The sequence below is a fragment of the Magnolia sinica genome, chromosome 3, assembly GCF_029962835.1.
Source record: "Magnolia sinica isolate HGM2019 chromosome 3, MsV1, whole genome shotgun sequence".
Classification (NCBI taxonomy): Eukaryota; Viridiplantae; Streptophyta; class Magnoliopsida; order Magnoliales; family Magnoliaceae; genus Magnolia; species Magnolia sinica.
In genome coordinates, this window is record NC_080575.1 from 33,248,315 (window position 1) to 33,256,692 (window position 8,378).

Genomic DNA, 8,378 nt, shown 5'->3' on the forward strand with positions numbered 1-8,378 from the left:
GCAAGGCCAACCTTGTGGCAGACACGTTGAGCCGTAAGAAGATGATAGCATTTATGGCTCTGCTGATGATAGCAGAGTGAGATATGGTAGAGTTTGTGCGAGACTTTGAGAAGAAACTTATGGTAAAGAAGTCATTCGAGAGCATCGTACACATTCGTGTACAGCCACTCATTGATGACAGGATCATTGCGGCTCAGAAAGACGATGAACCATTGGCAAAGATGAGAGAGCAGGTGAGCGACAGTGAAGACTCAGAATGGAGAGTTGGTATGGATGGGGGTTTACATTATCGTGACCGCCTATGCATCCCAAATCTTCATGACTTGAGAAAGGAATTTCTCGAAGCTGCTCACAATTTGAAGATGGTGATGCATCCTAGTAGTACGAAGATGTATCGAAACATGAAGAGGTCATACTGGTGGGACAACATGAAGGCCCACATAGCAGATTATGTGTCCCGTTATCTCACGTGCCAACAGGTCAAGGCAGAGCATCGCCGACCTCCTGGACTGCTTCAGCCCATGCCCATAGTTGAATGGAAATGGGATTTCATCTCTACGAACTTTATCTCAGGGCTACCGAAGATGAGGAAGGGACATGACTCCATATGGGTGATTGTGGACCGGTTGACGAAATCAGCTCATTTTCTCCCTATTAGAGTTTCGAACTCAGCAAACGATTTAGCCAAGATGTACATCAAGGAGATAATACGTCTGCATGGAGTTCCTATGGAGATCGTGCCAAACCGAGACACGTGATTCACATCTATCTTCTGGACTCGTATCCAGGAAACAATGGGTGTGAAACCGAAGTTCAATACCGCGTTCCATCCACAGATTGACGGGCAGACGGAATGGGTAAATCAGGTGTTGGAAGATATGCTGCGAGCTTGTGTGCTTGATTTCAAGGACAGTTGGGATGACTGTCTTCCTTATGCAGAGTTCACTTATAACAATAGCTTTCAGGTGAGTATTGGCATGAATCCCTATAAGGCCTTATATGGGCGCCCCTGTCGAGCACGTATTACTGGGCAGAGGTTGGTGAAAAGAGTTTGATTGGCCCAGAGTTAGTATAGGCGACCACAAAGAAGATCGACATTATCAGGCATCGACTTCTAACAGCCCAGAGTAGACAGAAGAGATACGCCGATACAAGGTAGCAACCACTTGAGTTTGAGGTCGGGGACCATGTGTTTCTCAAGGTTTCCCCCATGAAGGTAGTCCTTCAGTTTGGTAGGAAGGGAAAACTCACGCCGTGATTCATTAGCGCATTCTAGATACAAGATCGAGTGGGTGTGGTAGCGTACCGCCTTGCTTTATCCACACCACTCGTAGGCGTGCACAACGTATTTCATGTGTCGATGTTGAAGAAATGTGATCCTGATCCTTCCCACATTATCAAGTGGGAGCAGGTGCAGTTGAGTGAGGATGGTACTTATGTACTGTGACCAACGCGTATCCTAGATAGGAAGGAACAGGTGCTGCGCAGTAAAGTTATTCTGCTTGTGAATGTATTATGGACAGATTATACTAAGGAAGAGGCTACTTGGTAAACAGAAGCCGAGGTTCGTAAGAATTACCCTCAGATTCTCGAGGAGTACGAAAAGGTACTAATTTTGAGGATGAAATTTTTTCTTAAGGGGGGTAGATTAGAACGTCTCGAAAAAATCCATACAGAAACCCGAGTACCGCCTCAGGCAAAAATCACTAAGGACCGAATCGTTTAGGGACTAAATGAAAATTAACTAAGTACTAAACTAAATTATCTATGGAATTAGCTTAAACTACTTTCTATATGAACTGCAAGATGCAAAATTAGTAGAATCATTAATGCTACACTACCTAAAAACCTAGGATCAATCGCTAAACCCAGTTGCTCTCGGGAGCATCTTAAAACTCCGTATCAGACCTGGAACGCGCGTCGAAAGTCCGATTATCGTGAAACTATATGGTTATGACCGCCTTACTGGGCTTGACAACCATCTATGAAATCAAATTCAAATAGTATCCAGAAACACAAAACTTGAGCCCGGAGCGAAGTATGTGAGAAACATGAATATCTTTAGAAAACGAACTTAGATTTAAGTGAATTGGGCTGTTCGCTTGCAGGCCAAGTTTAAGGTTTCAGACCGTCAAAATCTGACCCAAATACACGATCAGATTAGGGAAATTTTCTTACACAGGTCAATGTACTTGTGGCCCTAATCGAGTGACGACGACTGTTGAACTGAAACTAGTCCTCCGCGGTCGATCCGTAAATCCGATCGGATCGAAAACTTAACCTGACCTAGATCCAATGTCAGGGAACTTTTCCCGGACCGAATGTAGAAAATAGGCCTCTAAATGAGCTCCGTTAGCCCGAAAGAACCACCCTTTGGCTATATCCTAAGTATACCATGGCCCTGAGGAAATTTACACCTGTTCTAGGCCTATATAAGGGCCTTAACTCACTTCTCTCTCATTCCATACAAAATTCCCAAACCCTAGGAGAGAGAAGAGAGAAATGAGGAGAAAAAGGTGAGGAGAAGTGAGAGAGAGTGAGAGATAATTGCTGGGATTCGATCCCACCACTCCACGTGCTGAATCGCCTCTCCTGTATCGTTGTACCGATGAATCCGAATCCATTTGGGTAAGAAATCCTAACCCTAATCTGTTTTAGGGATCTAAGTAGAGTAAATGGTGAAATAGCTAACCTATTTCATGTTATAAGTTGTCGTTATGTCATAGATGAAGACTTAGTTTACAAACTAAGTTCGATACGAGTATATCGACGAAAGGTGCAGACTATAAACATTTAGGTTATGGTTTTAAAGGCTTTCAATGTCAGTTAATGATTTATGACTGACTTGATTTCTCTCATATGTGCTTAGATACGATGCTTTCCATGTATTGTAAATATATGTAAACTATGTCGAATATAATGCATTCTATGTGTTTGTTGAAATGCTTGAATGAATATGGAATTACGATTTGTGCTTGTCATGATTATTGATTGAGAATATATGATTGTTGTATGTGTGGCAACTCCTATGTGGAATGATTTGCAATAATATGTATTTTAACCAATTCATTACATGTATGTAATATGTGGAGTCTAAGTGTTTGATAAAATGCCTGAATGAGAAAATGCTTGTTGAGATGTATTTAATTAGGGTGTTCAGATGTGATTCTCAATTCCCTTATCTATAGTTACAATTTCCTTCAAGTAACCCATCTTACTACTACGTGTTTTATGTATGGAATGCCTATGTAGGACAACATGTGTACTATGTGTTTGTTAAAATGCTTAAATAAGATTTATATTTAGATTTGGTTGTCACATGCTGTCTTTGATTTTCACATGTGAATGTTATTGTCTGGAGTGTGATTGGGGCTACGATGTAGTCCAGGCAATCGGTAATGATTCCCGAATTAGTGGCCGAGGTCGTTTCGCCACGCTAGACACATTCGATGAATCTAAGTCGTACGATGTTTACCGACAGTGGTTAGGCCACGTGGAGTGCTTACGCGCTTCATGTCGATTAATTCAACGTACGCTCGTACCAGTCGAGCTTGTCAAGTAACCTGATTGGCCCAATGTATGTTCACCATGTATGGACGCTACTGCTTGAAATCTAAGGTACCAACTTACCAATGAAAAACCTGTTTAACCTTGGTACCATGATCTGCTAAGACTCATAAGCCAGACATGGTGGTATGGGACACCGTGCTCGAGCTGTTGACCTACGCTGGGGTGACAAGCTTCCCCGTAGTGTCTAATGAGTAACCCAAACTCGTGAGCAGAATACGTGGTACGAGACACTGTATTCGAGTTGTCGGCCTACGTTAAGGTGACGAGCCTTTCCCGTAGTGACCTTGAGTATAAACTAAGACCTACGCTGAGGTGACAAGCCTCTTCGTAGTGACCTAAACTTGTCTATCCACTGCTTTTAAATCAGGGGTGACATTACCCTATAACTTGCCTATCGTATGTGATTAACTAGGAATGACGACCCTAGATGGATCATTGTTGGGTCTATGATATAAAGGGAGGTACCTTAGCTTCCCAAACTTGCTGTATAAATAAGTCCAACTAAGAACTTGGCTAATCACGCACATGCACCGCATTGCATGTGCCTTTGGCGTTGAAGTTAAGCACAGTGGAAGGGATGCATGTGCGATCGTGAGATGATGTCGTAGAAGGAGTGCAGGCGAGGGCATGCATTATTAACACATATCATCCTTGCATTAACCAGAGAACCTAGGCATGCTCGTTGTATTACTTCATCATTACTGCTTGACTGAATTGATAACATGTTAACCTTTATCTTATAGTTCCACTGAGTTGATCACTCACTCCCACTCTGGGATGGTGTTTTAAAACACCAACCAGACTCTATTGTAGTTTCAGGTGATGTCGAGGCTTACGAGATGAAGCCCGACTTCTATGATGATGAGGAGGAGTTCTCCTACATGCAACTCTCTGACGGGTCTATGTAGACCTGAAGTTATGTATCATGGCTACAGGGATATGGATAGATGAAATTACACTTCATTATTTTATATATTTTGGAATTATACTTGTAACTATTTAACCTGGTGATATGTTCATACTCTGGGGACTTAAAATCACTTATATGTTTTATATACTTATCACAGTCTTCCGCTTGCGTAATCTAATTGTCTCTGGAGTATGATATGCTGATTTGGTATAATCTCACTCATGTTTAATGCACTAATACGGACAACATTTAATCATCATTATCTATGTTGCATAAGTGATGCATTGGAACTCGGGAGTTGAGCTTCTGCTCGACCCCTAATTTTCGAGCTGTTATAAATATAGATACACTAATAATGCAACCCTCATCACATATAATGTAATATCAACATCTTAGTTATAATCAACTCAAAATCAACCTAGTACATAGAAGGAATATAGATACACTAGTAATTCCCTTCAATATCTTCATTTGGATGTTTCTTGCTTTACTTACCTTTTATGTTGTTTTTAAATGTATTAGCTCGAAATTGATGGAACATACCCAGATATGTGTCAGAGCTATCTGGATCTTAAACAGGGGTCCTTAGAAGGTGGGAACCGCTGTTATGACCATGATGAAGCTGTCTATTTCCAATGGACAACATTGGAGTGGTCTGGCCATTTAGACAGGCTGTGTTTATGTATTTTCTCGAAATTGATGGAGTAGACCCGGATGTGCTTCGGAGTTATCCGGATGTTAAGCGGGGGTCCCTGAAAGGTGGGAACTGCTGTTATGACCATGATGAAGCTGTCTATTTCCTATGGATAACATTGGAGTGACCTGGCCATTTGGACAGACCGTGTTTATGTATTAGCTCAAAATTGTTGGAGCAGACCCGGATGTGCGTCAGAACTATCCGAATGTTAAGCAAGGGTCCCTAGAAGGTGAGAACCGCTGTTATGACCATGATGAAGCTGTCCATTTCCTATGGACAGCATTGGAGTTGCCTATCCAGTTGGACAGGTCATGTTTATGTATTAGCTCGAATTGTATTAGCTCGAATTTGTTAGAGCAGGCCCATGTTTATGAAAATTTTAGGGTTTTATCCCAAAAATGAGGTAGATCTAAGTCGCAGGTGGACCACACCATGGGAAAAAGTAGTGATTGAATTTCCACCATTAAAAAATCCTAGGCCACATTTTAATGGTTATTTGACATATAGCATGTTGATTATGTCATACAGACTTAGATCAAGGGAAAAAATATATTTCGGCTTGATCCAAAACTTTCGTGGCCCCAAGAAGTTTTTAATGGTGGGCGTTTAATCAACACTTCATCACGTTTTAATATTTCATTTTTTATGCAATGTTCGGTGTCCTAACCGTGCTGTGCCCAGTCCGATCCTAAACCCTAAACCTAAACCTAAACATAAACCTAAATCTATAACCTAAACCCGAACATAAACACGAACCCAAACCCGAACCCGAACCCGAACCCGAATTCCTAAACCTAAACCTATAACCTATAACCTAAGCCTAAACCTAAACCTATAACCTATAACCTAAGCCTAAACCTAAACCTATAACCTTAATCTAAACCATATCTTGAAAACCTAAATATATAACCTATAACTTTTAATTTATAACCTATAACTTAAACCTAAATCTATAACCTATAACTTAAACCTAAACCCGAACCTAAATCTAAACCTAAACCTATAACCTAAACCCGAACCTAAACCTAAATCTATAACCTATAGCCCTTAATCTATAACCTATAACCTATAACCTATAACCTATAACCTATAAACTAAACCTATAACCTAAACCTAAACATATAACCTATAACCTAAACCTAAACCCTTTAACCTATAACTTAAACTAAATGTAAACCTAAACCTGAACCTATAACCTAAACCTATAGCCTATAACTTAAACCTAAACCCAAACCTAAACCTATAGCCTATAACTTAAACCTAAACCCAAACCTAAACCTATAACATAAACCTAAATCTATTACCTATAACCTATAACCTAAACGTAAACCTGAACCTATAACCTAAACCTAAGCCTAAACCTAACCTATAACCTTTAATCTTTAAACCTATAACCTATAAACTAAACCAAAACCTAAACCTGAACCTAAACCTAAACATAAACCTATAACCTTTAATCCATAACCTAAACCTAAACCTGAACCTGAACCTGAACCTGAACCTAAACCTAAACCTATAACCTATAACCCTTAATCTATAACCTATAACCTATAACCTATAAACCTAAACCTAAACCTAAACATAAACCTAAACCTAAACCTATAACCTAAACCTAAACCTATAACTTAAACCTAAACCCTAAACCCGAACCCGAATTTTATAACCTATAACCTAAACGTAAACCCGAACCTAAACCTAAACCTAAACCTAAACCTATAACCTTTAATCTATAATCTAAACCCGAACATAAACCCAAACCCGAATTCCTAAACCTATAGCCTATAACTTAAAACTAAACCCGAACCTATACCTATAACATAAAACTAAATCTATAACATATAACCTATAACCTAAATGTAAACCTAAACCTATTACCTAAACCTAAACCTATAACCTATAACCTAAACCTAAACCTAAACCAAAACCTATAACCTAAAACCTAATTCTATAACCTAAACCTATAACCTATAACCTAAACCTAAACCTAAAACCTAAAACCTAATTCTATAACCTAAACCTAAACATAAACCTAAACCTAAACCTAACCTATAACCTTTAACCTATAACCTATAAACTAAACCTAAACCTAAACCTGAACTTAAACCTAAACATATACCTATAACCTTTAATTTATAACCTAAACCCAAACATAAACCCAAACTTAAACCTAAACCAAAACCCGAATTCCTAAACCTATAACTTAAACCTAAAACCGAACCTAAACCTATAACATAAACCTAAATCTATAACCCAAACCTAAACCTAAACCTATAACCTAAACCTAAAACTATAACCTATAACCTAAACCTACTTCTATAACCTAACCCTAAGCCTAAACCTATAACCTAAACTTCATTCTATAACCTAAACCTAAACCTATAACGTAAACTTCATTCTATAACCTAAACCTAAACATAAACCTAAACCTAAGCCTAACATATAACCTTTAATCTATAACCTATAACCTAAAAACTAAACCCAAACCTAAACCTGAATCTAATCCTAAACATAAACTTATAACCTTAATCGATAACCTAAACCTAAACCTATAACCTATAATGTATAACCTTAATCTATAACCTATAACCTATAAACCTAAACCTAAACCTAAATCAAGGAACCGGGCCTAAAAGTCTACCATCTAAACCATAGTTATCAACCACACCATCTTAGTACACACGTCATATGTGTGTCATATCCAGACCGTTCATCTGTCCAGACCTACCATGGACGGGCCCATTAACGAACCTGATTTAGTTAGGTTGATCCCAACCACCAATTAGAATATTTGGCCATCACCCTCCCCAATGTCCATTATAGTTCCCTTTGATGTGGTCCACCTGAATTATGCATCACATCCAAACCAATTAGATTTTGAGGTGGATGCGTTGCATTAGTCGTTCACTTCTCACACATCTGTATAGTAGGAATAACTTGGAAATCATTGATTTTATAGCCATGAACATGCTAACTTGAGTCTCCTCCTGAAGGTTGCATTGTAGGATGCACATACAAATGAGCTTAAGAAGTAGGCTTCTACTTGTCATGTGTATGAATCCATGTTTTCCTATTAGGCAGTCTCGCTTCTTCTTCTTTTTCATCTGCTTCTTTCCATCAATTTAGTTGGAATTTTGTGTCTATTCTTATTTATTGTGATAATGGGTTTATGATTTCTCTCTAATTCACTCAATTATTCTCTTT

At 39.0% G+C, this 8,378-nt stretch overlaps 1 long non-coding RNA gene across 1 annotated transcript; it reads right to left on the minus strand.

Moving 5' to 3' along the window:
* Nucleotides 1-5,744: 5,744 nt before the first annotated feature.
* Nucleotides 5,745-6,930, minus strand: LOC131241503 (uncharacterized). The gene is made up of 3 exons (XR_009169072.1): nucleotides 6,891-6,930; nucleotides 6,450-6,481; nucleotides 5,745-5,878 (listed from the first exon to the last, which is right to left on the minus strand). It is a non-coding gene; the product is annotated as an uncharacterized LOC131241503 (long non-coding RNA).
* Between the last annotated feature and the right edge of the window lie 1,448 nt (nucleotides 6,931-8,378).